Source organism: Microtus pennsylvanicus, chromosome 14 (assembly GCF_037038515.1).
Source record: "Microtus pennsylvanicus isolate mMicPen1 chromosome 14, mMicPen1.hap1, whole genome shotgun sequence".
Classification (NCBI taxonomy): Eukaryota; Metazoa; Chordata; class Mammalia; order Rodentia; family Cricetidae; genus Microtus; species Microtus pennsylvanicus.
The window spans coordinates 13,612,093-13,630,905 of record NC_134592.1 but is presented as its reverse complement, the minus strand read 5'-3'; the positions used below and the strand labels follow the sequence as shown (position 1 = coordinate 13,630,905).

Here is an 18,813-nt window from a genome sequence, read left to right as displayed (position 1 = left end):
GAGTAATACTGGGCACAGGAGAGGGACACTGGGCACAGGAGGGGGACACTGGGCACAGGAGAGTAATACTGGGCACAGGAGAGGGACACTGGGCACAGGAGGGGGACACTGGGCACAGGAGGGGGACACTGGGCACAGGAGGGGGACACTGGGCACAGGAGGGGGACACTGGGCACAGGAGGGGGACACTGGGCACAGGAGGGGGACACTGGGCACAGGAGAGTAATACTGGGCACAGGAGAGGGACACTGGGCACAGGAGGGGGACACTGGGCACAGGAGAGTAATACTGGGCACAGGAGAGGGACACTGGGCACAGGAGGGGGACACTGGGCACAGGAGAGTGATACTGGGCACAGGAGAAGGACGCTGGGCACAGGAGAGGGACGCTGGGCACAAAAGAGGGACAATGGGCACAGGAGAGGGACGCTGGGCACAGGAGAGGGACACTGGGCACAGGAGAGGGACACTGGGCACAGGAGAGGGACACTGGGCACAGGAGAGTGATACTGGGCACAGCACACCTTGTATACATGCACTGAATTTGAATACTGTATACAGAAATAAGGGTACTATATGTGTCAATCAAAAGAAAACATAAAATTAAATGACAGTTTAAAAGAATGATTTCCTGGGGTGGGAGAGATCACTCAGAGGTAAAAGCACATACTGCTTTTGCAGAGAACCTGGATTCTGTTCCCAGCACCCACATTGGGCAGCTCACAACCACCTGTAATTCCTGTTCTAGAGGAACCTTCACCTCTGGCCTCAATGAACACCGTGCTCACATGTACATACCCACACATACAGATAATAAAAATAAAATCTTTTTTAAAATGCCTTTGAAGAATCTAGTAGATTCCAAATATATTTCAAGTAAATCCATTACATGTGGTCTATTTTTTAAAATTAATAAACATCTTTTCCTCTTAGTTTCCAACTGTTCTCTCCACCCATGTTTGTGATTTCTGTGCCGTCTGAACAGTTTCCTGGGGGTCTGTTCATGATGTCCACATGGGTGGAACGGAACAAAGGAACCAAGAAGCTGCCAGAGGACAAAAGGGACCCAGAGATCAGCCATTAGGCTGCAAAGAAAAGAAGGTGGTGACATTACCAGACCTGTGTAGGAGGCAGCAGGAAGGAATAAGCCAGTAAGCAGCACCCCTCCATGGTCTCTGCATCAGCTCCTGCCTCCAGGTTCTTGCCCTGTGTGAGTTCCTGTCCTGGCGCTTCCTTCAATGATGAACAGAGATATGAAAGCGAGATAAACCCTTTCCTTCCCAACTTGCTTTTAAGGTCGTGGTGTTTCATGGCAGCAACAAAAATCCTGACTAAGACAATGAGTGTAGGCACAGTAGGGATGGGGAGGGTCAGCTAGGAGGGACTGGGCCAGAGCAAAGCACATTGCCCATTTAAAGGCTCCCTTTATCCTGATTCCGGCCCCCAGAGCAAAGGACTGAGCTGCAATTTGGTGTCAAGGGACCAGTCTTGCAGGAAGGGCAGGGTTCTTGGCATTGACAAGATTGCCCAACGTGGCCTCCTGCCAGCTGGAGCTCCACGTCCTGTCTGCTGGGGTCAGTTAGACCTCCTCCTTCTCCTTTCCTTCTTCCAAACTGAAGTTGCAGGCCCTGCTTGGCTCTGTAGTGCTGCTGGTAAGGGCTGAACCTCTGGCCCCAATCCCCTCATGCTGGTTAGTGTTTTTGTCAACTTGGCATGAGTTGGGGTCATCCAGAAAGAGGAAACCTCATTTGAGAACATGGCTCCATCAGACTGACCTGCAGGCACATCTGTGGGACATTTTCCTGATTAATGATTGATGTAGGAGGGTCTAGCCCACTGTGGTCTTGGGATGGTATAGGAAAGCAGGCTGAGCAGGCCATGAGAAGCAAGCGCTCCTCCAAGGTCTCTGCTTCATGTCCCACCTCTAGTTCCTGCCCTGACTTCTTCCCTTGTACTATAACCTGCAGCCAAATACACCCTTTCCTCCCCCAGTCGCTTTTGGTACTTATCACAGCAATTGAAAGTAAACTAAGACAGACAGACAGACAGACACAGACACACACACACACACACACACACACACACTACCCGAATGGCCCGTTCTGAAATTTGCTGGGCACTCACTGGCATGCCCTGCAGTATTCCTTGCCCTCCAGTGATGCAGAGTTCACGGAACCCTGTTTACAACTGAAGCACATCTTGTTGAGGGCACCCCTAAAACACTACACCATACACCCTCAAATAAAGCAAAGGACAAAGTCGGGCTCCCAACGTAACAACACATGTCTGGCATTATCGATCCCTTTCTGCAGTGAGGGAAACAAAGTCAGAGAAGCACAGACCCTGGCCAGAGCGGTGATTCTCGATTCACAGTGGGAACAGCTGCAGCCAGCGTTTCCCAGGCATTCTTCTTGTGCCTGGGTCTAGAGCAGTGGTTCTCAACCTGTGGGTCGCGACTCCTTTGGGACCATCAGAAAACACAGATATATATACAGTACGATTCATAACAGCAGAAAAATTATCATTATGAAATAGCAATGAAATAATTTTATGGTTGGAGGGTCACCACAAAATGAGGAACTGTAATAAGAGGCCACAGCATTAGGAAGGTTGAGAACCATTGCTCTACAGGGAGGGTTTGTATCTATCCACTTATTCACCCTACAAAGGCCATGCAGGCACTGACTATTCTCCTTACCATGGAGAAAAGAAATCTGGAGTTCGTGGATACTAAAAACCCTGCAAGTGGCACGGACAGGACTTGAATCCAGGACAACTCAAGTTCAAGCCATTGTTCATAGCCCCGAGTGTCACACAGCTTGCCTACCACGGCCTGTGCCAGGCTTCCACTGAGAGCCGACAAGTGATGTGGTGAGCTGGGGCAGCCAGCCCTCCATGGGCCGTCCTCAGAGACCTGGGTTTTGGACAGGCTCTATGGAGGCAGCCAGGCCCCTCAGGGTTCCCACACTGGCCTCCTCTGCCCTGTGCCCACCCATCGGGCCTCTTGACACTCTGTTCAGGATCCTGAAGGTATGGAGAGATCATAACCAAGGAAACCAAGGTCCTGCAGTGGCCCACTGAGAAGTTACATCCTGATGCTCCTGCCTGGTCACCCTAGCTGGGCCCCACACACACTGACCCTGAGTCCTAAGGGGCATGCTCCCTGGGCTGTGACTCACCAGACCCAGCAGTGACTCAGTCCTTCCCCGCCACACATGGTTCCCACCCTTCCATTCTGCTTCCCTCTGGCCTCTTCTCCCAAGATAGAATTTCATGATCAGAGCTGCAGCTGGTTTTAATCCTAAAGCTTCTCCAAGTGTGCTGTCGGAAGGCTCCCTTCCTCTGCGTCAAGGGGGGGTGCTGCAGAGAGGCCGCCATCCAAGAGTGCCAAGGGACAGTCCTTGGGAGTCTTCTTCATGGTGTTAACAGGAGGTGACTCTAAGAACAGAGTGTAAAAAGGAGGGCCGGGGCACACCCAGGGAGTGTGAACTAGCCATTGAACCAGGCACCTACATGCTACCCCATCAACCTTATACCCCTCCAGGGCAGCCAAACCTAGATTAGGAATAACCCCAATGCTTTTAGCCCATCTTGGAGGTAACAAAACAAGAGCAGACAGGCTAAGGGACTGAAGGAAATGAGTGCAAACTTTGGAGAAGTGAGGACCATCTCAGTCCACTAGGTACGCAGTCAGCCCAATGTCCATGGCTTTTACATCAACAGATGCAGCCAATCACAATGGTCATTTTTTTTCTTTTTTTTTTTTTTTTTTTTGAGACAGGATCTCACTATGTGAATCTGGTTGGCTTAGAACTCATTCTTTAGACTAGGCTGGCCTTAAACTCATAGAGATCCTCCTGCCTCTGCTTCCAGAGAGCTGGAATTAAAGGTGTGTGCCACCATCCTTGGCCTCGGTCTTGCTGTTGCTGTTCTAAGTTGCATTTGAGCTGGGCACAGGAGTGCACGACTGCAATCCCAAAACGTGGGGGGTGGAGACAGGAGGATCAGGAGTTCAACGTCAGCCTTAGCAACAAACCAAGTCTGATGTCGGTCTGGGCTAGATGAGGCTCTCCCTGTCTCAGCGCCCCTCCACCACTACCAGCAACAACAACAGTAAGAACTCTCACGTTTGTCAGCTAGCTCATTCCTGCAATCCCAGCACAAAGGAGGTTAATGCAGGAGGATTGCTACATGTTTGGGGCTACCCTGGGCTATAAAGTGACTTTCAGGCCAGTCTGAACTGCATAACAACACCCTGTCTCAAATAAATAAATAAACAAATGCATATGCCTTTAACATTGCAGGCATTTTCTAGTCATTTCCTGACACATAGAGTATATCAACTACCAAGAGCACACTGGTTGACTTTGTGGTTGGTGCATGCAGGAGGATGCACCCACAGGTTCTATGGAAATACTATGCCATTTTATATAAGGGACTTGAGCATGGATAGATTTTGATATCCACTGGGGAGGGGGCAGGGTTCTGGAACTAATCCCCCAAGGATACTGAGAGATGACCATCAACGGCTATCTAAGAAGCCCTGCTTTGAAAGAGAGTGAGAAGGCTCCCTTCCGTTAAAGCCACTGAGAACACAGGCCAACAACTGCTTTCAATAGCGTGCTCTGAAAGCGGCTTGAGATCAGCCCTCCCACCACAGATAACCAGTCCTTGGCTGTGAAGACTGGCTGCTGCTGGAGCCACCCCTTTGCCTGGATTGGCTGACTATAAAATAGCATCCTCAAGGAGCTGCCCCAAGCTCTCTATCAATAGTCATGGACTGGGGGATGCCAAGATCCCTCCTGGGAAACTCTGACATTGTCAACTCAAAGTCAAAATATAAGAAGCTGAGAAGGGAGAGAAGGACAGCCCTGGTGCAAGATGGGGCACCTCTGGTACAGGGTGGGGCTTCAAGGGCTTTACTATGGTTCCCCGAGTTTAGGTGCAATTGGTGCAGGCTCCAAGAGGGCAGTCCATCAGAAGCTGTGAAAGTCACAAGAGTCCTTAAGGGTTCCCTGGCAACGGGGCCAGCTGCTGACAGAGAGTGAACAGAGCTCAGCGGGCATGGGACGGGCCATCTGCTGTAGGCCAGATCATGCTAAGATGGGCGCTGGAACTGCTGGAACCTGACTGGGATGTGGAATGGCCCATCCTAGGCTGATGCCAGCCAATCAACACAGCTGGGCTTCACAAGAGGGCACATTAAATGCCTATATTTTACACTGAAGGTAGTGATGTGTCCACACATATACACACACATGCATACACACACACGCACCCTCTGAAGACCAACGGGCTAGGACAGTGGCACCTGCCCTCAAACCCCTTAGAAGCCTTTAGAAGTCCTGCTGAATCAAACTGCCAGAACTTATTAATCAGAGTCTAAAATAGTGGGATGGGGGCTGGAGAGATGACTCAGCAGTCAAGAGCAGATTCCCAGCACCCACATGGAGGTTCACAACCTTCTATGAATGCAGCTCTGAGGAATCCCTCTTCTGGCCTCTGTGGGCACTGAATGGTAGACTATTCAGACACGTAAACAAAGGAGCAGGACAGAAATAGAAGAGAGAAGAGAGAGAGAGAGAGAGAGAGAGAGAGAGAGAGAGAGAGAGAGAGAGAGAGAGAGAGAGAATGAATGAATATGAAGGTGCCCAAGTGTGAGAGGCCATGGGCCTGAGTGCACATACATTAGAGATCCATGGCAAGCTTAGCGCCCTCCTCAAGAGCCATCCATTTGGTTTTGGAGAGAAGGGTCCTTCACTGCTTGGGAACTTGGTTGAGGTTTTTTCCCTTTGTGTGTGTTTGGGGAGGGGCGTAAGAGAGGGGGAGTGGAAGGAGAGAGAGAGAGAGAGAGAGAGAGAGAGAGAGAATGGTATGCATGGAAACCAGAGAAAACCTTGGTACTGCCCCCTTTGAAATCATCCACCTCTGTTTTTGCAGGCAGGGTCTCTCACTGGCCTGGAATTCTCCAAGTAGGCCAGATGGGCTAGCCCGTGAGACCCGGTATCCACCTGCCTCCACCTCCCCACTACCGGGATTACCAGCATTTGCCTGGCTTCCCTGAGCCATTGCCTCTTCCCTAGGTGTGCACTCCTGACTACTAATGTGCATTTCAGGATGACCAAGGCTCTGGAAGGACAGGGCTTTTCCCAGCTGTGTGTGCAGCTGTCCCCATCATATATAAGATGTGAGGGGCTACCAGGCCTTGCCTGGCTTGAGTAAGCGTGAGCTAAGGAGAGAAGCAGGCGTTCAGTCACCGTCTACCTTTACTCCTGCACTCTGGCCTACACGGCCTCGGCCATTTCTCTTCCAGAACACAAAGCAGACTTCCTCCTTGGGAGGAAAACAGCACAGCCAGGCTCCAAGTACCATCTCCGGACTCTAATGGCTGTCACTACAGGAAGCTTCTAGTAGATTCTGTGGAGTAATCAGTGGTCTTGAGTGTTGCTCTCTGTCTCCCCAGAGGCACTGAAGGTCACCTGAGGAGCTGGCTGCTGTCCAAGATGGCAAGGCTCCTTGATATCACCTCCCTATGGCAACCATACCTCCCTATGGCAACCATACCTCCCTATGGCAACCATGTCTCCCAGACCTTGACCTTCCAGAACTCTTAAACTCCAGTTTTTGTTGCCTCCACCTCCAGCAAATTGTCTTCCCAAACCCCAAGGAGCTCAGTGCCTACTCTGAGAAAAAAGGCACCAGCAAAGTCCCATTTGGGAAGTATGGTCAGGGGAGCAGACAAAGTTAGATAGAGCCATTCTTACAATGTGGAGAGAAGGGGATCCTGGGAAAGCAGATCTGTCCTGTCCACCCCTCAGCAGGAAACACAGCGCTCACATGCCCAAGTATGCAGAAGGAATATCCAAGGGCCTACCTGGGCTGGGAGGACAGTTTCCCAGTCCTGGCCTGTGCTCCCCTGTGAAGTCCTGACTCAGCAAGGTGGAGTCATCCAGGAAGTCACATCCTGTCCCCACAGGGGTCCAGCCCCAGCATCCCTGTGTTCACTCTTCTCACTGGTACTATTTGGTCCTGGGAGTGGAGGCACATGCCAAGCTAGCTCTGGCCCAACCCTCAGTAACTAACTTTGTCTCCCCAGGCAGGATTTTTACCTACATAAGGGGAAAGTCTCAGAACCCACTAAACCTGCCCGGCCAGCTAGCCACTTCCTGAGCCTCTCCCATAAGGCCTGTACCTCCTCAAAGGACTGTCTGTGTACCACAGTGACCATGGACCCCTCAATACATACCTCCCATTGCGACTCCAGACATAACAGCTCACTTTTGCTCCCCTAAACCCATCATTCCTTATTTCACAAGACAGGGTCTTGCTGTGTTGCCCAAGGCTCAAACTCCAGGGCTCAACCTCTTGAGTATCTGGCACTACAGACATATGTCACCATGCCAGCCTCATCTTACCAATGTTTTTATACTTGTGATCCAGCATACCCTTCCAGGGCTTCTGAGCGCAGAGACTCCACCATGCACTGCCCAAACCTCTCACCCGCCACGCTTCTTAGTGTGCTAGTGCCAGGCATTGGCTGAAGGCCAGGAGGATGAGGAGCAGGTAGCCAAGAGAAACCTGCTCCAGGTCCAGGGATGCTGCTTGCCAACTCGTTGGCTCTCTGAGGCCAAAACCAGGCACTCTGAACCAACAGCCAAAAGGGTGTGAAGCCAGAAAAACAAACAGACTCACCCAATGTGCATCGGGCAATCTGAACTCCAAAAGGCACCTCTCTGAGCTCGGGCCCACCCTCCTGCCGGCCCCCAGCAGCTCTCTCCAGAGGCCCTGGACCACCATGTAGTTTTTGAGGCTGTCACAAACAGCATCAGGACAGAAGATCAGCAACCTGCTCCACAGGCCTCTGAGCTCCGAGCTTGTGTGCCCAGGCGCCTGTAAGACTATAAACACACAGGAGGCCTTGCCCTGGCCTGCTCTGATTCCAACACCTGGAACAGCAAGTACTCACAGAAATGTGTGGATGGAGACACGGTGAGACTGGAAATGCAGAGAGGAGCCTTTCCCCTCTTGCAGCTTAGTGGGTCTTCAAAATGGCCTCTCTGCTTATTTCATTCCTTGGTAAAAACAATTCCAACCAGTTCAGGAAGCCTGAAAAAGGCCAGAACCAGATGGACTTCAGCTAATGCTCTGTTTATCCCCAAGTAAGAGCTTCCTGAGGTCACAGATGGGGTAGACAGGTCCCAGGGCAGCCCCTCTACCAAGAGCTCTGAAGTCCAGTCTCTTCACAGCTAGAATAGGAGCAGTGGTTGCCACCTGGCTTCCAGGCCCTTCCAGATGGGTGAGCTGAAGGTGGGAAGGTTGCTGACAGGGGAAGGGGCTCTTTGATCCCCTCAGGACATATTTCTAACAGACGGCACTGGAAAAACTGGAAATGCTTGCAGCCCCAAGTCTGAAGCACTATGATTAGCATCTTCTGTTCTGATCTTCTAAAGGTTAATTGTTACCAAGTTACAAGGCGTCCTAGCCCTGGGCTGGAAAACCATCAGCAGAGTGGCCTTAAAATGTAGCACTAAATGCTACATTGTTCAGCACTACAACTCCAGCCATTGTCCGCAGCTCTCTCCTTGTTCTAGGAGCACCCTCATGAGGAGGATACTATAATTAGGTCTATGTTATGAATACGGAAATGGGATGTTAAATAACCTGCTCACATGCCTGGAGAGCCAGGATGGAGGATGGAGCAGTTTGGCTCTAGAAGTTTCCCTGAGCTGCTTGTTCAACATCCAGTTGGTCAGTAGTGGTCAAGTTGACCATCTGATGGGCAAGTAAAATAACAGCTGCTCTGGGAAGTAGGTGGGAGAGTGCTTCCCAGAAGTCCACTTCATGGTGGTCTATCTTATTCCTTGCTTCCATCTGCCCACCCTTTAGCTTGGGGTCAAGGTTTGCAGAGTGACCTGGTTAGTAGCACCCCGTGTTGCCATCCTCCCTCTGAACCTGTAGCCCTCAGTGCACAGGGCCAGCCAGCACGCCCCTACTAGTCCCTGGACTGCTAGTCAATCACCACGTGTCCCCTACTCAGTGCACAAAGCCCCCATGAGTGTGCAGTAACACAGAGGAGCCGGCCTGCTGCTGCTTACCCAGTGAGCACTCACTAACACTGACACTGCCTCCCACAGTCAGGCTGCGACCACCCCAGATCTGACTGTGGTTCCAGGTCTCAGGCTGCAGCGTAGGTCTTCATGGCACAATAAAGCCCCGAACAAGCCAAGAAGAGGAAAGTTCTGGGCAATCCCTCATTCACGTCACATGGAAATCCTCTCTGGAGGGCTGGAGTCTAGTCAAGAGAGTCACCCTGGGATCTTATTTTGAGACGACCTCTGTATAGCCAGGGCTAGCTTCAGACTGGAGATAGATCTGCTTCCATCTCCCAGCCTGCTGGGAGTACTGGTGTGCCACCCACATCTAAATTGCCAGGCCCACAGGACAGTGTAATAGCGGTAGAGCTACAGCTAGGATTCAATTGTGGCATAAAAGAAGCCTGGGCCTCTCTGGGGGGTAGTGTTCTAGTTCTTCACAAAGACCTGCAGATCAAGAAACAATGACTCTGACACAGACAGATTCTTAGTTTCCATCGAGGGTGCCAAGAGCATTCACTGGGCAAAATACGTTTTCAAGGAAGCATGCAGGACATTACCGACAACAGTAGGAAGCTGGAGCCCTTCTTCACACCATAGACAAACCCCAACTCAAAGTGACCAAAGGATTAAATGTAGGAGCTGGAAACAAAATGTAGTAAAGCGAGCACAGCCATGGTGCTTAGGGGCAGGAGGACCAGGTGCTCATGGTCACCCTCAGCTACGCAACGAGCCGGCCTGGACTACGTGAGGTTAAAAACTGTGGGCCCTCACGATGGCTTAGCAGGGCTGGGCATGGTGGCACATGCCTTTAATCCCAGCACCCTGGAGGCAGAAGCCGGAGGATCTCTGTGAATTCGAGGCCAACCTGGTAAACACAGTGAGTTCCAGGACAGCCAGGTCTACACGGGGAGAGCCAGTCTCAAAAAACAAAACAAACAAAAAGATGGCTCCAAACGCACTTGCCCCCAAATCTAACTCTAAGTTTGATCCCCAGAGCCCACAGAGGGAAAAAAAGAGAGCTAATTTTCACAGCTGTCCTCTGATCTCTGTGTACATGCTATGGAATGCATGAGTGTGAGCATACCACACACACACACAAATACACACAGAGTAAATAAACAGGTAAATGCATAAAAGAAGACTGCCCAGCCACCCTCTCCATGCTCTCCTGATCATCAGTGACCTACAATTGTCCTGTCAAGGTCATCTATGTATGTCAGAGGAGGATCCTATAGTTTGGATAAAATGTTACAAGTTCCAGTTACAATAGTAAGGTCTCGCACACATGGCCAGGCTAGCAACAGTCACGTGTGTGCGTTGACAAGCTCACTGACTACCAGAGCTTGAGTAACCCTCAACCTTCCAGACGGAGAAACGAGGCTCAGAGAGGCCAGATCTCCTTCCCAGATCAGTTAGTCACGGAGATCCTGACTCGGAAACGGGTCCGTGTGTGTCTGTTGGCAGCAACGGTGCCAAGCAGTGAATCGGTAACCCACATGCGGAAGTGAGTCACAGGCAATGCAGGGGGGCTTCCTTTTTGAGTCACAGCAGGACTTCCCCTCACACCCAGAAGGCTGCAGAGATAGACAAGGTGGCAGCTTAGCCTCATCAGACTGCCCCCTCCCTGTGAGTATCTGTCCCTGATGTGGGGACAAGCATGACAGAATACATGGCTTGGACTTAGAGCTGCTGGGCCTGGTGAGCCTTCCTCAAGCATTCCCAAAGTACATGGCTGCCCATGAGTCTACAGGGGCATTGGCCTGGCCTAGGACGGACAGCTAAGCAACACTCAGCGTGGCCCTTTCATCCCACATCCAAGGACCGGTGAAGACAATGTATCCCTGAGTGCGGAGCCTCTCATCTTCCCACGGGTACCATGGTCAGCATCTCTTTTCTCCTAAGCTTGGGAGACGCCAAATTCATCTGATGACAAATCACATTTCAACGCCCACTCAAGTCTGGGGGGCAAGAGATCACAGAGGTGAACGAGCAGGATCCTGTCACCCCAACAACAGAGCCCTGCCCTCAGCTGACCCTGACCTGACCACTCAGCTTCTTCCCTCTACGGGAAAAACAGCACCTGTTCTGAGGACTCCCCACACCCGTGCCCCACATCTCCAGTCTGAGACACAACCTTCAGGGACCCACCACGAGAATATAAATGTCCTTTAGAAGTGCTCACTAACATCCCTTTCCAAAATGGATCATTGTTGGGCTTCTGGAGGTGCCATGCACAGCCGTCACTCTAAGTAGCGTTTTGGCATGTTTCTCTTCCGGCAGAATGTCTGAAATTTTCATGAACCTCCTAGGGCTTCTGACCTATGGAAAACTAACATGCTTGCTACAGTGATCCTTGCTATTAGCTATTACTGTAAATGGCCCAGAATGTTCCAAAGAGGAGATACCCTGAGCTCTTCTTAATCTTTCCTGATTGGTTGCGAGCCTAGCCTTTAATGGCTGAGCCATCTCTCCAGCCTGGTCATGCTCTCTATATTCGGATTTCTCAGTCCAACTGGATCATGTGTGAATTTATTATCTGTTTAACCTCTGGTGAACCCCAGGACCCTCAGGTTGGGAAGCACACCCCTTCCTGTCTAAGCCACTGCAGACCCCTAGGTACCTTCCCGATCAGGATTCACTGCTGGTTTTTGCTTTCTGTATAGCATCGGGCATTTTAGTCAACAAAACACCATTTGTGGTCACTTGGGCTGAGCAGCCTGGCTAACAAAGGCTAGACCAGCGCTAAGTCTGGGTGGTGTGGGCTGCCGGGTGGAGTAGGGAACACCTGAGTTACAGCCTGAACGGTACAACGGGATTTATCCCACACAGGGGTTCTCAAAGGCCGATTCCCCGGAACCCCTCCTCACAACTGATCAGAGTCAGACAGCAGGGCCAGGCAGCCTGGATTCAAGCCTGACTTTAACACTTTCTCAGTCAATGGGTGCCATGCCTCCAACTACAACCTGCTGGCTGCTGCCCCAAAGACTGATACTGGTAAAATGCTTAAATCTGTGCCCTGCTGGCACACAGTGGGTGCTGCCTAATTGCTTGTTAAATCATACATTCACCAAACGCCTGTGCCCCTGAGAGGGGGAAGCAGAGGTGCGAAAGATTAGTCCAGCAAAAGGAAAATATGTGGCATCCATCCCGTGGAATATTTGGGGCCATTTGCCGCAAGAAATGTGATGACTAATATTTGGGCCAGCCGGGGCTGAGAGATGAGACAGGCTGCAGAACCGTGGGCTCCTGCGCCAGCCAGAGGAGGAACCGAACCGTGGGCTCCTGCGCCAGCCAGAGGAGGAACCGAACCGTGGGCTCCTGCGCCAGCCAGAGGAGGAACCGAACCGTGGGCTCCTGCGCCAGCCAGAGGAGGAACCGAACCGTGGGCTCCTGCGCCAGCCAGAGGAGGAACCGAACCGTGGGCTCCTGCGCCAGCCAGAGGAGGAACCGAACCGTGGGCTCCTGCGCCAGCCAGAGGAAGAACCGAACCGTGGGCTCCTGCACCAGCCAGAGGAAGAACAAAACCGTGGGCTCCTGCGCCAGCCAGAGGAGGAACCAACCGTGGGCTCCTGTGCCAGCCAGAGGAGGAACCGAACTGTGAGCTCCTGCACCAGCCCAGCCAGCCAGCTTTCCTGGAAAGGACCAGACAGTAAATACGCCCTGTGGTCATGTGGTCTCTGTCACCGAACCTGCCTCGAGGTGTGAGAACAGCTGCAGATGACCCCTGAAGGAGCTGGCTGTGTTCCAACAACAGCTGATTGACTAGAGCCGTGGTATCTGGCCAGTGGGCCACCACTGTCAACCCTACTGAGCACATCCTACTTGTGTGAGAAACTGATGGGGATGGAAACAAACGTGGACAACAGAGCAGAGGAGTCCTCAGCGCACATTCAGAATGCAATCTGGCTGCTGGTGGAGGCAGCCTGCATGCCCTGCTCTAGGAACATCCTCAGCTACAAAAGGAGACCAAGGCCAGCTTGGGCTATATGAGACCTCTTCTCAAATAATAATAATTATAATAATAACAAACAAATGTCCTTAAAGTGATAGGAGCAAGGAGGTATTTTAATCGATCTTGATTATAAGCATGTGTGTGTACACGCGCATGCACGCAAGAGCGTACATGTCCCCAGGTATGTGTACACGTCCCCACGTAAGTGTAGGTACCTGAGCAGACCAGAAAAGATCAGATCCCCTGAAGCTAGAATTATAGGTGACTATGAACCTCCAGACACGGGTGCTAGGTATGAGCATTCAGACTCTCTCTGAGAGCTATAGACTAAGCCGTCTCCCACCCCTATTTGTTTATTTGAAAAGTCTTTGGTGGACACTGATCGCTATTAATCCCAGCAGCACGCACCAAAGTGGCAGCGGCAGGCAGATCTCTGTGAGGTCAAGGCCATCCTGGTCTATGAGCAAATTCCAGAACAGCCACAGCCACACAGAGAAAAGGAAAGCTTTTAAGTTAATAGAGCAAGTGAGTTCAGGATCCCTAGACGTCCAGCACAAGTTACAGAGTCAAGCGCAACATTCTCCACCTGCTGTCTACAAACCAGACAGCTTCCAAGTCCTAGGACTAAATCCGGCTTCCTCACCTACTGGCTGTATGACTTCAGGGTATTGACCTTTCTGGCCCTTCATTTCCTTAGGTGGAATGTGAGTCACTTCACTTTCAGTCTGAGGAAACTCTGGCTGTTTTCAGGTCCTGTAAATTAGCCCAGAGCACTTGGTTTCGTCAATAAAAGGGCCAGTCTGGGAGAGGAGGAGGGAAGGACCTGAAAGGCTTCTGGTCGGGCTGGACGAGAGGCACATCAGACACTTGCTAGTTTCTCAGAGAATCTTCCAGAGTGTGTTTGGGGGGGGAGTGGGGGGAGTGGCAGAGTCTTCTGAGGAACTAGCTGTGGAGTTCTTCCAACAGCCCCATAGCAGGAAGCCCAGGCTGCTCAGCAAAGCCTCTCTCTCCTTCTCTGCCCTTGTCACCCACTTCCTCTTGCCTGTCTTCCAACTTGGCTGTTGGTAGCAGGAGCCCCAAATAGCTCCCAGGTTCAGCCCAACTTGCCTCTGCGTCTGTGGGCCCCTCCTTTTTCCCTGTCTCCCTGGTTTCTGTAAGCTGACATCACTGCTTCTGGGAACATCTACCAGTGTCCAGCAGCATTGGCCACCTAGGCTCCTTGAATCCTCCTCCAACTCTTTAAATATAAAAGCACCCACTTATGTAAAAGAAATATTACTAGAACTCAAGGCAGACATCAAACCACACACACTAGTAGTAGGAGACTTCAACACACCTCTCTCTCCAAGGGACAGGTCAATCAGACAGAAACCTAATAGAGAATTAAGAGAATTATTGGAGGTAATGAAGCAAATGGACTTAACAGACATCTATAGAACATTCCACCCAAATAGGAAAGAATATACCTTCTTCTCTGCAGCTCATGGAACCTTCTCGAAAATTGACCACATACTCTGAAACAAAGGAAACCTCCATAGATACAAAAAAATATCAGTGTCCACCTGTGTCTTATCTGATCACCACGGATTAAAGTTAGAAGGCAACAACAATACTACCCCCAGAAAGCCGACAAACTCATAGAAACTGAACAGTCAACTACTGAACCACACCTGGGTCAAGGAAGAAATTAAGAAAGAAATTAAAGTCTTCCTCGAATTTAATGAAAATAAAGAGACAACATACTCAAACCTATGGGACACGATGAAAGCAGTGCTAAGAGGAAAGTTCATAGCACTAAGTGCCCACTTAAAGAAAACGGAGAATGCATACATTGGGGACTTAACAACACACCTGAAAGCTCTAGAAAAAAAAAAAAGCAGACGCACCCAGGAGAAGTAGAAGACTGGAAATAATAAAACTGAGGGCGGAAATCAACAAAATAGAAACACAGAAAACAATCCAAAGAATCAATGAAACAAAAAGTTGGTTCTTGGAGAAAATCAACAAGATTGACAAACCCCTATCCAAACTAATTAAACGACAGAGAGAGAACACGCAAATAAATAAGATCAGAAATGAAAAGGGGGACATAACCACAGACACAGAGGAAATTCAGAGAATCATTAGATCTTACTACAAAAGCCTGTATGCCACAAAACTGGAAAATACAAAAGAAATGGACATTTTTTAAATAGACAAGAAATCCACAGACAGAGAGGTGAAGTAACCTGAGCAAGGTCACACAGCAAGTCACGTGGCTGCCTCATCCTTCGCACGGTCCCTTGGGGGAGGGGCATGCCTGAGTCTTCCCCACCCAGCAATAAAGAGGTCTAAGGAGCAAGTCCATCCCCAGGCACAAGCCCTGGGCTTCACATAGACAGGTGGCCAGTCTGATGTTCCCAAGCCCTGGCAAGAGCAGGTACATTCTATTTATAATCCCCGCTGCCTGCCATCCATGACATGGCCCAATGGGAAATGAAGGCTTCCAGGAGCTGGTGCTCTGCAGGTCTTGGTACAAGTTGGGTGACAGAAATTCCCATGTACTTCTCACAGGGCCAAGGTGTCATCTTGCAGCCTCAGCAGAATGGGGACTATTTCAAACCCCTTGGCAGTAGAAGTGTAAACCTCCCCCAGGATCCTAGGGAGTGGTTTGTTTCCCAAGCCTGACAGCACTGGCTTCAGTCTCAGTCCCTCCTTTTTCCCGTTCCCTCCCCCTCCCTCTGTGAAGGCTTCTATTGGGTGAACTTCCAGTCAGACCCACAGAAGAGACAGGCGCTGCCTGCTGTGTGCGGAGCTGAGAGTTTACCCAGCGCCCTCACTCTCTTCAGCCAGGGGGAGCTGGAGGGCTCTGCCTCACCCTGGAGCAGCTGAGGGCACCCACCTAGATGATGGGAAAGGATGGTCAGCATGTGAGCCCTCTGGGGGTGGAGCAGGCACACACACACACACACACTCACACACACACACACTGTGCACACAAACCCATCTGGCTTTCTAAACTATCTTCTCTCTCCTCTTAGACAATGCTGGCTTTGATTTGAGTTCCTGGAAGAAACTGACAGGCTTTGCATAAAAGGCAAATGCCATGGTCCCCAAGTGAACCCACAAAGAGAAAATTGCCACCAGTTTGTGGAAGGATGCATTCTTTTGATCACAAAGGAGGGCCGGGGCCTATGCTTTCTTGCTGCTTCCCCTATAGCTGCTAAGCTGTTGGCATGGGTTCCAGGCCCAATCACTTGTGTGTGTGTGTGTATGTGTGTGTATGTATGCGCACACACATGTGGGCACATGTAGGCACATATGGGTGTGTGATGGGGGAGGGGTGTGTGCGCCACAGCACCTGTGAGGAGGTCAGAGGATAGTTTCCTGGAGTCAGCTCTTTCTATCCTTCCTGGGCTCCTGAGAGCTCACCGCTAGTGCAGCCTTTAAAGCAAACACCTTTCCCTGCTGAGCCCTCTTAGCATCTGGGCCTGGCAGCACTTACCATCTGCTGGTAAGTTTGTTTACTGACTTACCTACTGAACTACCAGGCCACAGGCATCCCAGGAGCTGGAAATATGGCCTAAAACATTTGTAAACAACAACATCATAGTGTAATGTCGCAAAGCTGGACACACACCGAGGGCTGGGGAGATAGCTAAGTCTTTAGAGTACTTACCACAGGAGAGTGACCATTTGTGTTCTGTGGTGGTTTGAAGGAAAATGGCCCCCATAGGTTCACAGGGAGTGGCATTATTTGGAAGGATTAGGACAAGTGGCCTTGTCAGAGGAGGTGTGGCCTTGATGGAAGGAAGTATGGCAAGGGGGGGGGGTGTTCGGGTTTCTAATGCTCAAGCCAACTCCAATGTGTGTCTCTTCCTGCTAATCTAGGTGTAGAACTCTGTTACCTCTCCAGCACCACGGCTGCCTGCACACTGCCATGCTTCCAGCCATGAACAATGATGGACTAAATCTCTGAACTGTAAACCAGCCTCCAATTAAATGTTTTCCCTTATAAGGGTTGGTCATGGTGTCTCTTCACAGCAATAGAAACCCTAAGACAAGCACCATTCTCTAAATCCACGTAAAAAGCTGGGTATGGTAACATAACCATAATCCTAGCGATTGGGAGGTAGAGACAGGATGGTCTCCTGGTCACACAGCCTGCTAGGTAAGCTCCAGGCCAGTTAGTGACCCTGTCTCAAAAACCAAGATGGAATGACACTGAAGATTGACATAGCCTACACAGACAGACAGACATATACACAGACAAAAAAGAAGACATCTCTGAACTCTAGTTCCTTCTAGAATATCAATTCCAGGGCAACCACAACTTTTCCAGTCTTGCTCATCACTCAGCCCCCTACCCATGACAGTGCCTAGCACGCAGGACATCTGTATGCAGAGAACCTCCACTGGGAAAGAGAGCTTCATTCATTCTTTGGAGACAGCCAGCCGTGAAGGGCTTCTCAGCTTCCCTGCACCATGCTGAGGACCTCCTATGTTCAAAGTAGCCCCAGAGAGAGGCTGAGCCTGGGTCAGTGCAGAGGGGACTTTGTGGGGAGAGGATTCTGCTCAGGGGAGGGGAGACAAGGGACAAGGTGATGTACCTGTGGGAGGACACTGGGGGTGGCTAGGGAAAAGGCTCCTACAGAGAGGGAGCTATGACGTACAAGGCACGAATTTGCTTCAAAGTCACTTATCTCCAGCAAGGAGGAACTAAGCCCACACATCTACACACTCACAGAGATAACAATTATTAAATGTGCAGTTCTGGACAGACAGTATTAGTCCCAGGACAATGAAGTTTCCTCCTTCTCAGCAGACTGAGGGACAGGACCTTCAAGACTTCTAGAACATGGAGGCCCAAGGGGAGGCAATACCCCCTCATAGCCATCCCCAGTCAGAACAGCAGGAATGACCTGAAGTGACCTTCACCATCAGGGTGGCAGCAATGACCTTGAATAATCCATTGGTGCTGGTTTGGTGGGCACTTTTTGGATACTGAGCTCAGGTAAATATTCTTTCTGGGGCAAATTGAGAACAGCTGTCCACTTACTTTCACTTTCATGTCCCTTCCCAAGGTCCTCCTCCCCTCCCCGCAGCCATTCACAGTGTCCTGCAGCCTGTGTGTGCGTGTGCGTGTGCGTGTGTGTGTGTGTGCTCTCAGAGGCAGCCAAGAACCAAGCGCTTCTCCTGGGGACCACAAGGAGGGAGACTCTCACCAGGGACCAATGTCTAGGTGTCCCCGTCTCTACAATGGACATAGAAGACCTTGGCTCAGGTCATCCCGCTTCTAAAGACAGCAGCTTCTGGTCAGTCATTGCCTCCTGGGCTGGAGTGTCATCTCCTGAGGCCTCCTCCCAGCCCAGCTTTGACATTCAGAGTGACACTGCCCAGCAAACACAGACACAGTGAACTGAGCAACAGCAAGAGGGAGACACATTCACCCACCACCCGAAAGACACACACACACACACACAGGAAAACCAGAGCTAGCAGTGCCTGGAGTACACGCCTGAAATCCAGCACTAAGGAGGCTGAGGCAGGAGAAATGCCAAAAGTTAAGACCAGCCTGGACTGTAAAGCAACTACCAGGCCAGGACTACACAGCCATAGCAAGACTTAAAAAAAATACGACTACATAAAAATTAAAAATAAAATTGATACTGAATTTTACAATAAAAAACACCAGGGTTAAAGCTAGTAAGAGGCTCATCTCCACTGTGTTTCACAACACTTGGGAGACACCATTCTCCCAAATGACCACTCCAGAACCCTGTCCCTT

General features: G+C 50.7%; 1 protein-coding gene across 4 annotated transcripts in view; it reads right to left on the bottom strand.

Moving 5' to 3' along the window:
- Nucleotides 1-18,813, bottom strand: part of Syne3 (spectrin repeat containing nuclear envelope family member 3) — an 88,690-nt gene that overhangs the window by 58,104 nt on the left and 11,773 nt on the right. Inside the window, exon 2 of one of the 4 annotated variants that reach the window (XM_075947449.1) lies at nt 7,966-8,105. The exons of the other annotated variants lie outside the window; for them this stretch is intronic. The gene's annotated coding sequence lies outside the window, so the exon portion shown is untranslated. The remainder of the gene's footprint in view (nt 1-7,965; nt 8,106-18,813) is intronic. 4 annotated transcript variants of the gene reach the window in all.